A 21,403-nucleotide genomic window follows, 5' to 3' on the forward strand; every position below is an offset into this window, starting at 1 on the left:
GGGACCTATATGGAGCCTGATCAGCCTGTCTGCTACATATGTACCAGGGGCCTCGTTCCAGCTGGTATATGTTCTTTGGTTGGCAGCTCAGTCTCTGAGAGCTCCTAGAGGTTGGGGACATAGAACCTGAAGAGGTCTCTCCAGCAGCCAGGCAGAACCCCAGTGGAGAGATAAGGACATCAACCCACCCACAAAACTTTAGAAACAAAATTTGTCATGTCTAAAAAACTGCAGTCATAAAGATGGAGTGGAAATTGAGGGAATGGCCAACCGATGACTAGCCCAACTTGAGACTTGTCCCATGGGCAAACACCAATCCCTGACACTATTAATGATGCTCTGTTACACTTGCAGACAGGAACCTAGTATGGCTGTCCTCTGAGAAGTTACTCCCAGGAGCTGACTCAGACAGATAGAGACATCCACAGCCAAACTATAGACTGAGGTCAGGTACTCTTATGGAAGAATTGAAGGAAGAATTAGAGTCCCTGAGTGGGGATTGAAAACCCACAGGAAGACCAACAGGGCTAATTTATGTTTTCTAAATGCCTCTCCCCCAGGGGTCCTCATTAGAGTTATATCTTCATTAAACCCTACATGGAAATCCCAGACATAATGTCCTGATGCCCAGGGAAATCAGGACAACCTGGAAGTCCAACTACTTAAGATCATCCACCTTTTGGACAATTACCTGAAATGCTTCATTGTGGGAGCAGAACATGCAGGCTCCAAGCAGATGAACAAGATGCCCATGTTCCCTCAAGGGAGGGCTGTGGTGCTTATGATAGGCAAGACCACCATGATATGAAAAGTCTTCTGGGTGTGCCAGCTCTGGATAAACTGTTGCTTCATATTTGAGGGGAATGTCTTCACTCTTTGGGCTTGTTTTCTTCACTAAGGAGAACCTCACCAAGATTAGGCTAATCAAGTATCAGCTGCTGCTAGTGCTGGTGCCATCACCCCATGTGAGGTCTCTGTGCCAGCCCAGATCACTCACCTGGATCCTGAGAAGTCCTCTTTCTTCCAGGCTTTAGGCATCACAATGAAAACCTCCAGAGGTACCACTGAAATTCTCAGTGATGTGCAGCGGGTAAAATCAAGAGACAAAGTAAGAGCCAGTGAAGCCACACTAGTGAAGATGCTAAACATCTCCCCATTCTCCTTTTGGGTGGTCATCCCTAGCCAAGGCTGAAAGCAAGGAAAACTGAGAGGAATCACATAAGCATATGAGATTTGGAATCTTTTACTAATACCCTCTCAAGGCCACCAATTCAGCCAGCTTAATTTGAGAAACAAGGAAATGAAAGCTTACTTCTCTGAGATGGAGGTGGAGGTGGAGGTAAAAGGGGAGGGGAGGGGAAGGAATGGGGACAGAGAGGGAGAGGGAGAGGGAGAGGGAGAGGGAGAGGGAGAGGGAGAGGGAGAGGGAGAGGGAGAGGGAGAGGGAGAGGGAGAGGGAGAGGGAGAGGGAGAGGGAGAGGGAGAGGGAGAGGGAGAGAGAAAGAGAGCTTACTCCAAATGCTACCTCTACAGTACCTTCCTGTTTTGGCTCTGAAAACCAATTCAGGTTGCCTCCTAAGACATATGGCTTACTCTCTGTGTTCTTCTAGAACAATTACAAATTTGTTGACACTTGTTTTGAAGAGAACTGTCAAAGATATCTACCCACCTTCCTTGAAGGTAACACTGTTGGTTTGTGTTTATGTCTCAGATCTGCCTCTCAACTCATTTTCCTGCCATGTTCCACTCTGGTATCTCCAAAACCTTCTCATGAATTCTGTCTCCTGGGAATGGATTCTGGTTTATATACTAATAGAATGTATGTGTTCCTACATTACTCCTCAGATTAAGCCTTACAGCCATTCAATCTCTAAGTATCCATGTAGCCACATGGAGAAAGTAAGGTCTAGATGTCTGGAATGAGAGAAGCAAAGGAAGGGAAATTTTGGCTAAGCAACAAGGCACTGCTTTGGTTTCTAGAAGCAGCAGGGAGCATCCGGCATTGAAGACTACTAGTCAGGTTAAATTACCTTCATGGTTCTCAAAGAATATATAACAACAGGGACGAGGATGTAGCTCAACAGCCAAACATTTGTTTAGTGTACACAATGCTCTGGGTTCATCCCCAGAATTGAGGGGAAAAGTTTAAAAAGTGAGAGAGAAGAAGAGAGGAGAGGAGAGGAGAGGAGAGGAGAGGAGAGGAGAGGAGAGGAGAGAAGAAGAGAGGAGAGGAGAGGAGAGGAGAGGAGAGGAGAGGAGATAACTGGCTCCTGGATCTCAGTAGCCCCCCACCCCCAGACCTTAACTTCATAACTCCTTGATAGAAGTACCATTAAAGCTGTAAAACTCAACACATACACAGTACCACATGACAAAAACTAAAACAAAGACCTAGTCAATTAAAGTCCATAGTTCTGGGAAAGTCTCTAAATGTACTAACCTTGTTTTCTTAGCTTCTGTAGTTCGGCTTCTGGCTAATGGTTCTTGCTAACAGATATATGTCAACCCAGCACATGTTTTTACTGCTTAAAAGCCCACTCCAAGAAAGACTTGTGGCTACATTGAGATTCTAAGTATAGTTGCTGACTAATACAGTCTTTCCATTGGCCTAAACTCATATCTGGGCGGTGTTTTCTGGTGGACACTCCACAACAAGAATAGGATAGGATAGGACATGACAGGGCAGGGCAGGGCAGGACAGGACAGGACAGGACAGGACAGGATAGGATACAGTAGGGTAGGATAAAGGGAAGAGAATTTAGCATTAACACAATCCCAAGTTAAGAATGCTTCTGGGAGATAGAGAACTCATGGCCTTATAGAGTGTTTTATAACTTTAAAATGGAAAACAAGAGAAGGGCATTTGGGTTTGAGACATCTCTCCTAGTTGTATATTTTCCAAGGCTGCAGTTGTATCTGACTGTAGGATGTAGGATAGTAGCCCTAAAACTAATAGTTAAAACTTTGCATCTTAAATACAACTTTATAAATAAGCAACCCAGAGTTAATATGATACCTCCAAAGACACAAAGTACTCAAATTCCTCCTAGCTATACACACTGTCATCTACAGGGTTGGTCCTTGTTGATGGTTTCTCTTTTACTGTTTATTGTAATGCTAGGTGCTGGCCTCCAAGATTTGGAGTCTACATGCAGTATGAGGGACCCTGCCTCCAGCTAATTCTGATTGGTAAATATGGTAAATAAAGATGCAGGCAGCCAATAGCTGGGGAGAAGAGACAAAGATGCGGTTTAGGTTTCTGGGCTAGAGAACACAAGGGAGGAGGAAGAGGGGGAAAAACAGCCATGGGATAAAGAAGCTGTAGAGGAGAGAGGAGAGATGAGGCCATCATGGAAGAAAAAAATGTGCAGGAGGGAAAAGGAGTGCCACCATGAGCTAAGAGCCAGGAGATCGTGGCTCAGAGGATTGCTCAATTGGGTCAAGAAAGAACAGAATTTAGTAAGTAGTAACTCAACAATATCTGTAGGAAAGTTGATTCTAACAGCATGGAGGTTAGGCAGTTTCCCAGCTATTGTGCTGTTTAAGGCATATTAAAATATAATATTATGTGTATGTGTTTTATCTGGGAACATAAGTGGTCAAAGGCAAAAAGAAACGCTGCATACCAGGATTTAAAAATATTACTACAATCCTTATCTTTTAAAGCTTATGTTCAGGTACTCAGAGTCTAGCTAACACATCTTACTTTCAAGCGGCAGACTGAAAGAAGAAATGAAGGAATGCATGTTATCTCCCTTCAAAGATAATCCTTAAATTCCACCCATTACTTAAGTATACTCATTGACTGTGAATTAACTTAGCTAAAATGTAGTGAAAATGTATTGGCTTCACTGGTATCAATATTCCAAGTGAAGAACTGGAGTTCTTTTACCTTAAGAAGAAATTCAAGAGTAGAAATTTGGTAAACAACCTGGACCACAAGACTTTGAATGTCAACAAGGCCTATTCAGTGGAAAATCCAACTCATTTTAGTACACAACCCATAACTTCTTTCAAAGTGGTGTGTATATAGGTGTCCCATTCAACCAACAAACATTTTCTGAGTGCCAGTCATCACACTGATGATCCAAAGAAAATAAGTAGGGCAAGATTTTCAATCTTCAAAATTTCACAGTACAAAACATATCTATTATTTCTATCTTTCCAAGATCTCTTTCCCTTTCACCTGTTTTCACTGAGAAATGCATTCTTTGTGCTCCCACTGAGTTTCATCCCTGAACTCCAAAGACTATTTACTCTGGACCTAATCATGGCTAAAGCTGGAACCATCATGGACTTTCTGCTTCTTTGATCCAAATGCATTCCCTGTAGGCTAAGGATCATTTGTGGGAATATCTATCATGTGCACCCAATCATGTGTGGAGCATACTATGGGTGTTACCAAGATTTGGGAGGTGGGTCTGTCCTGTAGAAGAAGGGAAGACAAGGCACATAGTAAGTGCAAATCATTGTGTAGTGTTTCTTGGTGGTATCTCCTCTTGCCTCTACTTTTCTTACTTGATTCCTGATAAGTGTTCTTACAGTAATTAAAAGTAAAGTTCCTGCCCTGCTTACTATGGTAAGCTTTCTCAGAATGAAGCTACACTGTGCTTCACTATATTTGGAGAAACACATTTCAGTCATTGTCCATTGTTGGTTAGCTCTCCAGAAGTTCCCCCTTCCCATGCCTTCTTCACTGTTCTGTGATAGTTCTGGTCACACGGATCCTACACTATCATGTTTGAATTCCTAGAAAACCAGGATACTCATTCAATCCACACACTGTAAGCCCTAACACTGAACTCAGATTTCTATAATCATCTTTGCTTGAGTAGTTTCACTAAATCTCTTCTGTCTACACCATGAGCACAGCTCTAGGGATTGATCATATTATGCAGCTTTAGCATATAAATTCTTTAGTTCATTTTCCAGTCCCTGTTTCATTTGTTGTTTCTATGTTCCTAGTCCTGTTTATGATGTACAAGGTGCATACCTAGAATGCATTATGAGATTGGACTTGGACTTTTACTGCCCTCCTTACCTTCCATGCTTGTCTTCTCTCATCCATTCCTGTATACAATTTCCTGGTGAGTACATCAAATAATAATCTTCATTGCACGAGTCCTCTATAAACATCTACAGATTACACATAGGTATGCTTTGTGGGTAAGTCTGAACCACAACTTCTAGTGCCATATCATACCCCCAGGCCTCCCCCTGGTAACACAGCAGCTGAACTCTACTTCCCTGCTTAGAATTCCCAAACCAAACTTTAATTCATCTGTGTCCACCTTCCCATCTCTGTATTTCTTGGCTTATCTTCTGGACTTCCTGTTCTGATCTAGATTGCATGACTATGATACTCCCACAGTGTCTGCCTAAATTCTATTAACCCCAGAATCTTGCATGATTTTACTTCAGATTCAGTATCAATTGGACCATGCTGACACAATCTTCTTCAAGGAGTGATAAAACTTCACAAAGATGGCTGTGTTGTGGTACCATGACACATTCTAGAATCATCTGAGAAGAAGAAATCTCAATGTAAACCACTACTCCATGAAATGATCTGTAGAGAAGCCCATTGATAGGCTCCTTGAGTAATGATTCTTAAAGTAGTTTGGAGTGTGGCTACCTTTGGCAAGTGGAACTGGGCTGTACAATAGGGCAAGCTGAAGTTCTTATTTACTAAAAAGCATTATCTAGTTTCCTCAGTGTTATCTGCTTTTATTCTTGCCTCTAGTTTTCTTCCTTGACTCAGAACATGTGTTCTCTCAGTGGTGGCATGTGAAGGTCCTGCCCTACTTAATATAGTAGGTTTTCCAGAGTAAAGCCCAACTGTGCTGTTCCAAATGTGTGTATACAATTGGATCATCCATTTTCACTTGACCTCTCACGAATCTCCCTTTCCAGTGCTATTGTCACAATTCACGGTTATTTCTGGTCACAAACATTTTGTACTGTCTCTTGAATTCCTGGAGAACCAAGATATCCTTTCCACCCCTACATGCTAAGGCATAATTTTGGGTGTAGACTAATCTCAACATTGTTGTCCAAATAGTTTCTCTGTATCTTTACACTCTATACCATGCACACAATCCCACCCTATGTCCTATTGTGCAGCTTATAATGTAAGTTCTTCTTTTCCTTCTCTAGCCCACATTGTCCTGTGCCATCTCTATGCTCCCAGTCCTATTTTTGAAGGACATTGCAGTACCAGGTTTGCATGATTAGATCTACAGGCCTTTGCCTTCCAGTGCCTTCATCATCCTTTTGTGCTTGGCTTCAGATACACAGCATTATACCCAATTTCCTGGTGAGTTCCCCAGTAGTGAATCTATAACCATTTTCATAATGAAAAAAGTTCTAGCTAAGTATGTGCATATTACACATGGGTTTCCTTTGAGGGCAAGTCTGAACCTGGCCTGCCAGTGCCATCTCCTATTACCAGCCCTCCCTCAGACCCAAGAGCACATTCACTGTAAATCTCTTCTTATTATTGACTAATACTAGCTACATTCTGCTCTGTGCAATCTCCCTGCCAATGCTTGTGCTTCATCTGGTTGTCAACTAAGTCTGTCGAAATTGCAGTCCCTGTGTGTCCTGTCTCTAATTCCTGTCACAGAAGTGCTTTTACTTGGATGTCCTTAGGGATTACCCCATGACCAACACTGACTGTGACAATTTTATACTCTAAAGTCTAGCTCTGTTTTTGAAGGTCTAGTATACTGGCCTTATCTGTTGAGCATCTCTTTCAGGACCACACTTGCATGGTTGTCTTTTGTCAAGTAGTCACTAAACCAATTTTTCATGGCAGGGTCTGCAAGAACCAAGGCCACATGTCCTGGAAAATTTTCAAGCCAATGCCTTTTAAGAATTCTGATTTTTCTCTTCAGTTCTGCAGAATCATAACTACCATACACATATACTCACTCCAACACCTACCTCCTATCCTGCAGCACAGGTATGAGTTTTCTGTGATAATTATAACAAAAAAAAATGCATCAAGGAGCCATTTACAAAATCTAGTCTTAGACTTCGATGTTCTGATATAAGATTGGCTTTTCTTAGAGGCATTCCCCTGGAGCTTGTGTATCATTCACTGCCAGTCCTAATTCAAGTCAGGTATCTCCTATACTGTGTTATCAAGTCAAGTCCCCCAGAAAAAAAAGCACATTATCACCTTCTCAACTGCTCATGTTCTTAATCTGGATTCACAGGTTTCATAGCAATTTTGATATATCAGAAGATCTGGAAATACATCCTCCAGCTGCAGCCCATGCTTCAGATGCTCCAGTTTCCAGCTTCAGATGGTCAAAACCTACAACAGTTTTACTTTGTGAAATCCAGAGCAACTTTACCACCATCCTCATAGTCCACAATCTACCACTTCTATAGAATTCCTACCCTTGTATTTTCTGCTCCAGACTGACTGAGTATAGATTGTCTGTGCCATCTGACTATTCACACATGCACATCAGAATGAACACCTTTCTTGCCATATTTTCCCTATGAGCTTCAAGGAATTGTGGGAGAACCTTCCCCATACTTAAAGAACTACCACAATCTAGCAGTTGCTGAAACCCATCCCATTAGTTACTAGATGACTTTCTGACTTTACTTATGTGTCTCCCCATAATGCCCCCCTACAGTCTCATGACTACTCTCACAGCCTTACCTCTGGTCACTACATCACAGTGACAATTTTCAAGATGTAATTACGAAACATAACCATCTCAACTTGTCTGCTTCTAACTGTTGTTGCATAGCTCTACTACTGGTTCAAATGGTGAGTGCTCCATGTCTTATGTGCCAGAACCATCCATACACTGTCAGGAATAGCTATGCCCCTAAAACTTCTGTAGTCTTTCCTAGTGATTTTATTGAGCCAAGTACAACTGTGCCATCTCCAGTGTCCAGTGACTATCTCTGGTTGCAGAGAGAGCATTTTGAGGTATGCCTGAGGAATTACCAAGAATACTTAAATCTCACATAAAGAGAAACATGGGACCTTCATATTTTTAGTTTGGACATGGGCAATCAGTCTCAGGAGCAAGCTGTTTTCCACATAAGAGACTAGACATTGGGAGTTTGCTTAAATGCTTTAAATGCAATTTAATGCTGTAGCAAGTGACAGGCAATGCAAAAGGGAAAAAAAACTCACAACAATTCTAGCTGTACTAGAGAGCACTTGAACTACAAAAACTTTTTTATTAGATATTTTCTTTATTTACATTTCAAATGCTATCCCAAAAGTTCCCTACACCCTCCCCTGCACTGCTCCCCTACCCACTCACTCCTACTTCTTGGCCTTGGCTTTCACCCGTACTGGGGCATATAAAGTTTGCAAGGCCTAGGGGCCTCTGTTCCCAATGATGGCCAACTAGGCCATCTTCTGCTACATATGCAGCTAGAAACACAAGTGCTGAGGGTACGGGTTTATTCATATTGTTTTTCCACCTGTAGGGTTGCAGACCCCTTCAGCTCCTTGGGTACTTTCTCTCGCTCCTCCATTGGGGGCCCTGTGTTCCATCGTATAGATGACTGTAAGCATCTACTTCTGTATTTGCCAGGCACTGGAATAGCCTCACACGAGACAGCTATATCAGGGTCCCTTCAGCAAAATCTTGCTGGCATATGCAATAGTGTCTGGGTTTGGTGGCTGATTATGGGATGGATCCTCAGGTGGGTAATCTCTGGATGGTCCATCCTTTTGTCTTAGCTCCAAAGTTTGTCTCTATAACTCCTTCCATGGGTATTTTGTTCCCTATTCTAAGGAGAATACCAAAGATACAATTTTGCAAAAGACAAGAAAATCAAGAAGAAGGAAGACCAATGTGGGGATTCTTCATTCCACAAAAATCCTTATAAAGAAAAATCTTTAATTGGGGTTGGCTTTCTTTCTTTTTTTTAAGTTCAAAATACACGTTTATTAGATATTTTATTCATTTACATTTCAAATGCTATCCCAACACCCCCTACACCATCCCCCATGTCCATCTCCCCATCCCACCCACTCCTTCTTCCTGGCCCTGGCCTTCCCATATTCAGGGGCATATGATCTTCGCAAGACCAAGGGCCTCTCCTCCCACTGATAGCCAACTAGGCCATACTCTGCTACATATGCAATTAGAGACATAGTTTGGGGGGGGGTGTACTGGTTAGTTCATATTGTTGTTCCTCCTATATGGATGCAGACCCCTTCATCTCTTGGGTACTTTCTCTAGCTCCTTCATTAGGGACCCTGTGTTCCATCCAATAGATGACTGTGAGCATCCACTTCTGTATTTGCCAGGCACTGGCATATCCTCACCAGAGATATCTATATCAGGATCCTGTCCACAATATCTTTCTGGAAAAATCTTCTCACTGTACATATAAAATAGAGTCTGGGTTTGGTAGTTGTACATTGGACGGATCCCCAGGTGGAGCATTCTCTGGATGGTGCTTCCTTCCATCTCAGCTCCAAACATTGTCTCTGTAACTCATTTCATGGCTATTTTTCCCATTCTAAGAAGGAGTGAAGTATCCACACTTTGGTCTTCTTCTTGAGTTTCATGTGTTTTGCAAATTGTATCTTGGATATTCTAAGTTTATGGGTTAATATCCGCTTATCAGTAAGTGCATATCATGTGTGATCTTTTGTGTTTAGGTTACATCACTCAGAATGATATCCTCCAGAGACATCCTTTTCCCAAAAATTTCATAAATTCACTTTTTAATTACTGAGTAGTACTCCACTGTGTAAATGGAGTGTACATTTTCTGTATCCATTCTTCTGTTGAGGGACATCTGGGATCTTTCCAACTTCTGGCTATTATAAATAAGGCTGCTATGAACATCCTGGAGCATGTGTCCTCACTGCAAGTATGAACATCATTTGGATATATGCCCAGGAGAGCAATTACTTTATCTTCCCATAGTACTATGTCCAATTTTCTGAGGGACTGCCAGACTGATTTCCAGAGGGCTTGAAACTGCTTTCAATTCCACCAACAATGGAGTAGTGTTCCTCTTTCTCCACATCCTTGAAAGCATCTTCTGCCACCGAATTTTTAATCTTAGCCATTCTGACTGGTGTTAGGTCGAATCTCAGGGTTGTTTTGATTTGAATTTCCCTGATGATTAAGATGTTGAACATTTTTTCATGTGCGTCTCGGCCATTCAGTATTCCTCAGTTGAGAATTCTTTGTTTAGCTCTGTACCCCAGTTTTGTTTTTCTGCAGTCCATCTTCTTGAATTCTTTAAATATATAGTGGATGTTAATCTCCTATCTGATTTAGGATTGGTAAACATCCTCTTCCAATCTGTTCGTGGCCTGTTTGTGTTCTTGACAGGGTTTTTGCCTTACAGAAGCTTTGCAATTTTATGAGGTCCCATTTGATGATTCTAGATCTTACAGCACAAGCCATTGCTGTTCTGATCGGGAATTTTCCCCCTGTAGCCATATCTTCGAGGCTTTTCCACTCTTTCTCCTCTATAAGATTCAGAGTCTGGTTTATGTGGAGTTTCTTGATCTACTTAGAATTGAGCTTTGTTCCAGGAGATAAGAATCGATCAATTCACATCTTCTACATGATAACCGCCAGTTGTACCAACACCATTTGTTGAAGATGCTGTCTTTTTTCCACTGGATGGTTTTAGCTCCCTTGTGAAAGATCAAGTGATGATAGGTGTGTGGGTTCATTTCTCTGTCTTCATTTCTATTCCATTGGTCTACCTGTCTGTCGCTGTACCAGTATCAGTTTTATCATAATTGCTCTGTTGTACAGCTTGAGGTCAGGCATGGTGATTACACCAGAGGTTTGTTTTGTTTTATATCACTGAGAATAATTTTTTGCTATCCTAGGTTTATTATTATTCCAGATGGATTTGCAATTTGCCCTTTCTAACTGGGTGAAGAATTGACTTGAAATTTTGATGGGGATTGCATGATTCTGTAGATTAGTTTCGACAAGATAGCCATTTTTACTATATTGATCCTACCAATTCATGAGAATGGGAGATCTATCAATGTAATCCATCAGCATAATATAAATTTATAATCATCGGTTTGCAGTATAGAATATTCTTAATTTTTTCACGATTTTTAATTATTATATATAGATAGAAATTTACAATTTTTTGTTTTATTTATTTCATATTAATAGAGATTTAAGTTTTTTGTTTAATATTGTATTTTAATAGAAACTTAAATTTATTTTGTTTGAATTATTTCATATTAATAGAAAATAAGTGTTTTAAATTATTACATATAAATAGAATTTAAATTTGTTTTGTCTACTGTATGTTGATAGAAACATCAAATTTTCTGTTTGAATGACTGTACATTGATTGAAATTTAAGGTTTTTGTTTAATTATTGTATATTAATAGAATTTGAAAGGTTTTGTTTAATTATTGCATGTTAATAGGGATTTAAATTTGTTTTGTTAGCCTATTTTTGACTATATTGTACATAATCTATTTTTAAAATGTGATAGTCTTATATTTATGACTATTGTATGTAGATACTTCATGTTAGAAGAAAAGAAAATTCTTAAACATAAAGAGCATATGATGTAGAAACTGCTGTGTTGTTTTGAAAGTTACTTATGTCAAATGATGTTTGGCAGGGTCACTCAGGTGTGAGGATGTTTTGCTAAACCAAAGATGTGAAAGGATGCATGGTATTAAGCAGGAACCAACAGATTGTGAAGAATGTTGGATGGTTTTGGTATGCCTTGTCATTCCTTAATGGCCATCATTTGTCATGACATCATAGAAGGAAACACAAAAAAAATGGTAGTATTTTTGTGACTTCTTCCTGCTTCCATATACTCCAGCAAATTGGGAGAGTGATGTCAGACTCATATAGAGTTTTGCTCAGTCAGGCTCACATGAACTTTTGATGAGGAAAGACCCGTGGAAGGACAGGTGATACTTGGAGGGAGTATGAATACTACCCATCTGGCAGTGATGGGGGCCCTTTACAACACTACATTGGTCTCATGTTTTCTTCACTTCATTGAGAGAAACATGGCAGACAACATCTGGCATCCATGCTGGTTCTAGACTTTCTGCTGACTCAAACCTATTAGCAGAGTTCCAGATGTTTCCACAGAGTTGTGAAACCACTGCTGATTGGTGATTGCTATTCTAATATTGCTAAGTGGACTACAGGTATATATCTGACAACACCTGAGAATAGAAGAAGGGACTGTAAAGCAAGGTTCAGAGTTGCCCACCAAGGACACCCATTTTAAATCCAGACACACTTAAGTAGACCTCCTGCCATTGTGACTATATTTATGGACACACTATTGGAATTAACTTATTAGGAAATTAGTTGCAGAGCTGAGTTACTGAAGTCAAGTGTGGTATGGTGAGTAGGAAATGAGAAAAAATCTTGTATGTGCCCTGGCCATAAGAAACAGGACTGACAGTGCGCAGGTTGGAAAGGAAGTTAAAGGCTAGAGAAACTATTGAGAAAGTTAGATAAGGAAGCTGCATGATAGGATTCATGCCTCAGGTTGTGCAGATGGTATAGCCTGTAGAGTTCCAGGGAACCTATTCTGGTAAAGTTGTTAAGAGAATCTGCATATAGGATTAGGCTTTAGAGTGTGAGAGCATAATGTATATCTTAGTTCTCCAGGAATTGGACAGAAATAGTGCAGTATCTGTGTGACCAGGACTGTCCTGTCACAGTGAAGATGACATGGAAAGGAAGCTTCTGGAGATATCATCAAGAAGGGACAATAACTGAATTGTATATCTACACATATTAGAAAAAAATATGTTAGTCTTAATTCTGGAATAGAATATCTTTGAAGAAGGGCAGTAGCTTAACTGTCCATCTGTGAGGGAAAACAAGTCAGGAATCAAGTAAGTAATCTAGAGGCAGGAACATAAGTGGATACCATTATGCAATACTGCATAATGCTTTGAAAGCATGATAATACCCACAGATGACTGCACACTATCATAGAAGCCATAGCTCAAGGGAAGTCTAAACAGTCTTTTCTACAGACCATTTCATTCAGGAGTGCATACAGCTTATGTTCCTTCTTCTCAGATGAATTTAAATTGTGTCATGTTAGTATAAAACAAACTAACATGTTGAGGATCTAACACTCCTGGCAGAATACTGGGCAGCATGGTCCATATGGTATTGATCTGATGAAAAAATATGATGCATGTTTTCAGGGTTAAGAGAATCATGAGAAACAGTTTGAGAGGTTCAAATCCATGCAATCTGTGTCAACCTGAAAATCCAGCAAATGGTTCTATAGAATCGTGGTCTACAAGTTTGTACAGAGCAGATTGGGGTTGTATTGGGGCATACTAAACAGGAAAGCCTAGTGCAGGTGGTCTGTGACCTGGGGGAAGTCTGGTGATATGAGAAGAGATTGGAGAACAGGGTTCAGACTTCCCAACAAAGGAAACTCTTGTGAAATCTGAACATACTTATGTAGGCCTCTCTCCATTGAGAGTATACTTGAGGACTCACTACTGGAGGGAACTTACCAGGAAATTATGGGCAGAGCATTTTACCTGAGTATGGAAGATGTTGGAAGATATGTGAACCATACTATCAAATTCTTCTACTAGGTGTGACAGAACCTCATTATGGTGGTTTTTGTTTGTATATGTGCCAAATCTAGAGTCATCTGAAAAGAAGGAGCCTCAATTGAGATCACTCCACCATGAAATGTGAACACAAACATGGTAGTTTGAGAAGTTCACTGGAATATAAAGATCTAGATCACATCATACATCACTTGTATGCTCCCTGTTTATCAGAAATAGGACTTGAAATGTAGAGATTGAAAGGAAACTTGGGCTAAGTAACCAAATGAGAAAGTTAGATGCAGAAGAGGCATGATAGACCTAGGAGTCGGATTTTGTGCATGGTGTGGACAGGAGAGACTCAGTGAAGATATTCAGGCAAAAAATGTTGAGTGAAATCTGCATTGAGAATTACTCATTCATGTGTGGTGATGGAATGGGTATCTTGATTCTCCAGAAACTCAAAGGAGAGAGTATAGGATCTGTGTGATCAGAATTATCCTGTCACATTGACAAAGGTACTAGAAGGAGAGATTCTGGAGATCTCACAGAAAAGGGACAATTGCTGAGATATATGTCTCCACATACTGTAAACACCACAGTTGGTCTTAATTCTAGGCAAACTCACCATAGTAAGTAGGGTAGGATCTTCCCTGTGCTTTACTCAGAGAACACAGGTCAGTAGTCAAGCAAGAAAATTACAAGCAAGACCTGAAGCTGATTCTACTAAAGAGTACTACATAGTACTTGGAACTCCATGGATACCTCTGTTTGTCTTCTTTTAAAACCCAGAAATACCTCAAAAAGTTTGAAAACACCCACCAATGGCTCCATACTACCATAAGAATCCTAACACAAGGGAACCCCCATAGACTTTTCTGCAGACCATTTCAAGGAAGAATTTTATCAACTGAGGTTCCTTCTTCTCAGATGACTCTAAAATATGTCAAGATAAGGCAACACAAACCATCAGGGTGAGACTCTACCACACCTGGAAAAAGTGTGCCAGCATGGTCCACATGGCACTAAATCTGCAGAAAAAAAATGATGCCAGATTAAAAGGTGAATAGAATTCTGAAAAACAATATTAAGGGCTCAAATCCACACAATCTGTGTCAGTGCTGGAAATACAGTTAAAAGGTCCAGAGAAGCCCAGTCTTGAAGTAATCACAGAGCACAATTGGGTAATATTTGTGAATACTTAACTAGGAAATCCTGTGAAGGTTCCCTGACACCTGAGGGAAAACTGGCAAACAGAGAAAGGACTCTAGGGCAAGGTTCGGACTTGCCTACAAGAACACTGATTTGAAATCTGGACATACATAGGTAGGCCTCCTGCAATTGTGACTATACTTGTGGACTCACTTTTGGAGAGAACTCACCAGGAAATTGGGTGCAAAGCTGAGTGCTTGGAGACGAGCATTAGATGGTGTCTTAGTTAGGGTTTTACTGCTGTAAACAGACACCATGACCAAAGCAAGTCTTAATAAAACAACATTTAATTGGGGCTGGCTTACAGATTCAGAGGTTCAGTCCATTATCATAAAGGTGGGAACATGATATTATCCAGGCAGGCATGGTGCAGGTAGAGCTGAGAGTTCTACGTCTTCATCCAAAGGCTGCTAGTGGAACACTGACTTCCAGGCAACTAGGGTGAGGATCTTATGCCCACACCCACGGTGACACACCTACTCCAACCAGGTCACACCAATTCCAACAAGACCACACCTCCAAATGGTGCCACTCCCTTGTCCAAGAATATACAAAACATCACAGATGGTAAATACAAACCTGGAAAACAAATTCTGTAGCCCTCTTCCTGCAAACCTGGTATGTGACCTGAACATAGAAAACAGGACTGTCAGTGCACAGATGGTAAAGGAAGCAGTAAGCTAGAGAAACAATCAGGAAAGTTAGGTGAGGAAGCTTCATGATAGGACACATGCCTCTGGTTGTGCAAATGGAGTGGATAGGAGAGTTCTAGGGATGCTACTCAGGCAAAGGTTTTAAGAGAAATCCCCAAACAGAGTTAGGTCTTAGTGTGGGGGTGTATAATGGAAATTTTAGTACTCCAGAAAAAGTACAGGATTTGTGTGAACAGAACTATACTGGTACAGTGAAAATGGAATGGAATGACAGCTTCTGAAGAACTCACAAAAATGAAAAATTATAGAATTGTTTGTTCACACACATTGGGAACATCACAGTTAGGTTTAATTCTGGAATAACATACCTCAGTACCAGGGCAGTAGCTTGACTTCCCATTTTTGAGGGAACAATGGTCAGGAATAAAATAAGAAATCCAGAGTCAGAAGCAGAAGTGAATATCATTAGGGAGTACTGCACAATGCTTTGCACTCCATTGGTATTTTGTCTTGCCTTCTTAAGCAACCCCAAACCTCATCCAAAAGCATGTCATCACCCACAGATGACTACACACTACAACATGAGTTGTAGCTCAAGGGAGCTCTAAATAGGCTTTTCTACAGCCAATTTCATGAAGGAAGATTCTCAATTGAGGTTCCATACTCTTAGAAGAATCACATTATTATAAAACAAACCGTCCTGGTGAGGCATTAATACTCAAGGCAAAAAAAAGTGGCATCATGGTACATATGTCACTGAAGCTGATGAAAAATACATGATGCAAGGTTTTTGGGTTAATAGAACCCTGAGAAACAGTATGAGCGGCTCAGATATAGGAAATATTTGTCAAACTGGAAATCCAGCAAATGGGTCAACAGAATCTTGTTCTGGGAGTTTCTACAAAGTAGAATTTAGATTAAATTTGGAAATACTTCAAAAGGAAGCCTAGTCCAGGTGATCTGTGATCTAGTGGATGCATTGTAATAGGGAAAGGGACTGGAGGATAGGGTTCAGACTTGCCAACAAAGGAAGCCCATGTGAAATCTGGACATACTTATGTAGCTTTCCTGCCTTTGAGACTATGATTGAGAACTTATTACTACAGGGAAATCACTAGGAAGTTTCTTGTAGAGCATTTTGCCTGAACACAAGCATGGAAGAGTGAGCAAGACATTGGAAGGCAAAGGTCTGTAGATATGTTCTCCAAACCAGGTGTGAGCTTTGTCCCTCAAGGAAATGACTGAGAGTACAGAAATCACAAACAAATATGGTGTGTAGTGTGTAGCAGACCAATTGTGGACAATAAATGCAGAATTTACAGAATAGATCATATGCCTGTGTTTGAATGCATGGTATGGACAAGAGATATTTAGGAAATGTATTCAAGCAAAGAAAGGTGTTGAGAGTAATCTGCACGCAGGTTAGGCATTAGCATGGTTGTTGGAATAGCATCTTCATTCTCCAGAAATTCAAAAGAAATGTGCAATATGAGTGTGACAAGAACTTTCCTGCCATAGTGAAGGAGAACTTCTGGAGAGCTCACCAACAACACAAAAGTGTTAAGATGTGACTCATCATATATTGGAGACATCACAGTTTGTCTCATTTGTGGGAAAACTGACCATAAAAAGCAGGGTAGGCACTTCACTGGCCATCAGTAAGACAACAGAGGTCAGTAATCAAGGAAGAAACCTAGAGAAAGAACTGAAGTAGACACCACTAAGAAATACTTCATAAATCTTTGCACTCCATAACTATCTTGGCTTCATTATCTGTAAAAATCAGAATCACCTCCCAAAGTTTAGTGACAAAAACAAAGGCTCAAGCTTCATTATGAATGCCTACTGACAAGAATGTTCAACAGATTTCTCTACAAACCAGTTCCTAAAGGAATGTTTGCAATTAGGGTTCCTTCTTCTCATATGACTCCATATTGTATAAAGGTAAAATGGCACATACTATCATAGTGAGTTTTTACCATATCTGGCATAATAATGTAGCCTTATAGTTCATGTGATCCTGGATTGATGAAACAATGACATAAGAGTACAGTGTTAATGTGTCATAACAAACATTCTGAGATCCTCAAAGCCAGGAAATCTGTTTCAGAGCTGGAAGTCCAGCATATGAGTCTAGAGATTCTTTGTGGGACAGTGGGTATAGAGGAATAAAGGGAGTGGGAGAAAACCCGCATCCCACCAGAGTTTTGGTGCTCTGGGCAGGAAGACATGGGAGGATGCTGCAGGCTTTTCACCTGGCCATGGATGGTTTTCTGGGTGTGGGAAACTACAGACACAGCCTAAGTGTGTGGACAAAGGGCAGTCATAGATCTCTGGGTCTCACGGAGGCCAGAAATAACATGATCTCAGTCTCTGGCATCAGAGATGCAACTGGACTCCACTGAAGAGCTGAGAACAAAATGGGTGCCCTGGGGGCAGCCCTTTCATCCCTGGGGCCAAAGGAGTAGAGGGCAGGGAGAGAGCGCCACTGACAGGTTCTCACTTTGGTGACAGTCCTTGGAGCAGTCCATAGCTGGAGTGCAGGAAGGCCTTCCTGCAGGAGGTTAGACAAGGAACATTAGGGTAAAGCCTAACACATCATTCAAGCATGGCAGGCCTTGATGGGCAGAGACAGTCTATGGTTTTAGAGTTTTATTGTAGAAAGGTAGAGAGAAAGATAGAAGGTAGAATGGGGGGGGGGATCAGCCATTGCCACTTGGAGAGAGGGGGTAAGGGAGAGAGAGAAGGAGGTCTAGAGATGGGAGTAAGAAACATGAGGTCTTAAATAAAAAGAGCATGGGCCAAGCAGCCCCATTTATAGAGGGCTGGACTATCTTGCTGTTGTCAGGTAACTGTGGGGAGGAGCATACCAGACTATAGTCAGGTAACTGCAGAAATGGATTCTAGCTAGAATGCCAGGAGCTTGGGACATTGCTGCAGGAATTATACTCACAGAGTTATAGAGTTCAGGGCTCTTTGGTGTCAGGAACCTAACTCAGAGAATGTGGTTCACTGTTCTGTCCCTTGTAGAGTTTTCTACTGGGTTACCAGTGCAAGTCTCATACAACCAAAATAGGCTGCCTTTCACAGACACAATGCACGGTCAATAATTCAAGAGCAAATATGGAGAAAAAGTGTTGAGCAGAGACTGAGGAAAAGGCCATCCAGAGACTGTCCTACCAGGAGATTTATCCCATATACAGTTATCAAACCCAGACACTATGGTGATGCCAAGAATTGCATGCTGAAATAAGCCTGATTTGGCTGTCTCTTGAGAGAAACTTTCAGTGTTACAAATGCAGAGACAGATGTTTTCAGCCAACCATTGGAGAGAGAATGGGGTCCCCAACAGAGGAGTTAGAGAAAAGACTGAAGAAGTTGAAGGGTTGAACCCCATAGGAATAACATCAATATCAACCAACCAACCCCCCCCCCAGAACACCAAGGGGGTAGGCCATCAACAATGGAATACACAGCTGCATATGTAGCAGAATGTCCTTGTTGTGTGTCAATTGGCAGAGAGGTCCTTTGTCCTTTGAAGGCTTGAGAGATTCCCCAGTGTAGGGGAATCGAGGGCTGTGGTGGTAGGAGTGGGTGGGTTTGTGGAGGAACAACCTCTAAGAAACAGAAGGAGGTTTTTTATGTAATAGGGTGTTTCCAGGAGGGAGGAAAAACAGGAGAGGGGATAGTATTTGAAATATATATATATATATATATATATATATATATATATATATATATACAGAAAATATTAAATAAAAATAAGTATGCACGGAGAACTGGATTTGTATCTGGGAATACTACATAGGAAAGACCAGTGCTGCTATGTGACTTGTTGGAGGTCTGGGAATAAGATATGTTTCTGGAAGGCAAGTTTCCGACATTGAAATATAGGAAACCCATTTGCCATCTACATATATTTACCTATACCCTTTCTCATGAATATTACAATTTAGGATTCATTATTGTGGGGACACAACTTCAACTTCAGTGTAGAGCAGGGTACCTAGAGGTAAGCAAACAGTTAGCCTTGGTTTACATGGCAAAGCTGTATATATATCATCACGAATACCAGATACATATTCTGTCCATCAGAAAAAGGATTGGGAGTGTAGAGTTGGCAAGGGAAACTGGGGACTAGAAAACCAATTCAAGAATTTAAGTACAGAAGCAGCATGATAGACTTAGACCTGGGTTTTTGTGCATGATGTGGACAGGAGCGATTCGGGGAACCTATTCAGGGAAATGAGTTGAGTGAAATCTGCTTCCAGATGTAGGCATTAGTCTGTGGGTCAGAAATGGGTACCCTGTTTGTTGAGAATTCAAAGAACATAGTATAGGATCTGTTTGACCAAAACTATCCTTGCACAATGGAACTGGAAGAAGACTTTCTGGAGAGCTCAACAACAAGGGAATATGAGAGAACTGTAAGTTTCCACATATTGGGACCAACACAGTGTGGCTGACTTTTAGATAACTCACCATAGCAAGCAGGGAGCTTCACTGTCCATCATTCAGAGAACACAGGTCAGTAATCAGCAATGGAACCTAAAGGTAAGAACTGAAGCAGATACTACTAAGGAATACTACATAATCCTTTGGCACTTCATATATACCTCAGATTTTCTTCTTTTACAACCATGAACCATTTTCTACAGCTTGCCAATACCTATAGAGGGCGCAAAGGGCTCCTCTACACACCATTTCATGGATGAGTGTTCTCAATTCTTCTCAGATGTCTATATATTCTCATGTTAACACAAGATAACCACCATAGTGAGGTTATATCACACCTGGTATGTCACGTACTCTGGTGGAGTCAGCTTGACAGGCAAAAGCTTGGAAGCTATCTCATGAGGAAAAGAGTTTCACGGAAGCTCCCTCCTGGAGTATGGCAAAAGCCAGCTCTCCAGTTGGGTCAGTTTGACAAGCGGAAGCTTGGAAGCTGTCCATGAGGAAAAGAATTTCAAGGAAACTCCCTCCTGGAGTCTGGCATCCCCCCTAGCCCATAAAATGATTTTCCACTCCCGCGTTAGTCTAGTGTATGGATCCACGTGCTCTCTATTTAGTATTACCTTATTATAAGTGCCTTTTAAGATTGAATTCTGACATAGCTAAAGCCTCCCCCAGTGTTCCAAGATCCCAGATAACAGCAAGGAGTTTAACCTATTCAGTAACTAATTAAGCACTACAATAAAACAGAGCCATTGACTCAATTGGTCTGCAGAAAGAGCCTGGGAATCTCACTGAGATAGAAATATTTAGTACAGGTTACATTCCATGCCAAGAGCAAGTTGATATACTCTCCTGTTAAATGGGGATTCTCCAGACAAGATAAGATTTAACAAGGCCTAGGAATTTAGGGGTCCGTGACACTACATTATTCTTGAGGCCTGCCAAGAGTAAAAACCCCCTGGTGCTATTAACACAAAAGTGTGAACTTCTTGCCTATCACTAGGCTGATCCTAGGCAGGGCTGCTAATCTCTATTGTAAACATTTATCTAGTTCCTGCAAATTCCTTTCTTTTGTATCTAGTAAATTTCAGTGTACCTTGTCTTATTGTGATTTGTAGCTCCTGATAATTCGCTGTAATATAAAATAGTCTAATGCTCGACCAGACATTACATTCAGATTCTACACAACCTCTCCTGTGTGTGTCTGTTTGTCAATTTAATCCTAAGCTTTGCCCACCTACTCTAGAGACCCGTTTTATGCAGATACAGGGACCCAGAGGGTCTGCGGCACTGGTAGATGTATTTCGCACCAAGGTCCACATAATACTGAGTCTTATGATGAAATGATGCAAGATGACAGGATTACTAGAATTCTGTCAGTCTGAGTTCCTCAAAGCCAGGCAATCTGTTTCAGAATGAAATTCGAAAAAAAGTGTGTCTAAGGAAACAAGGTCTGTGCATGTACACATATCAAAATTGGCTCTATATTTAAAACAGTAAAGAGGAAAATTCAGTACTGGTGTTGTATGATCTGGG

At 41.0% G+C, this 21,403-nt stretch overlaps 1 pseudogene; it reads left to right on the forward strand.

The window, feature by feature from the left end:
* Nucleotides 1-623: 623 nt before the first annotated feature.
* LOC110286428 lies at nucleotides 624-1,192 on the forward strand (annotated as a pseudogene).
* Nucleotides 1,193-21,403: the final 20,211 nt, after the last annotated feature.

Source organism: Mus caroli, chromosome X (genome assembly GCF_900094665.2).
Source record: "Mus caroli chromosome X, CAROLI_EIJ_v1.1, whole genome shotgun sequence".
Taxonomy (NCBI): domain Eukaryota; kingdom Metazoa; phylum Chordata; class Mammalia; order Rodentia; family Muridae; genus Mus; species Mus caroli.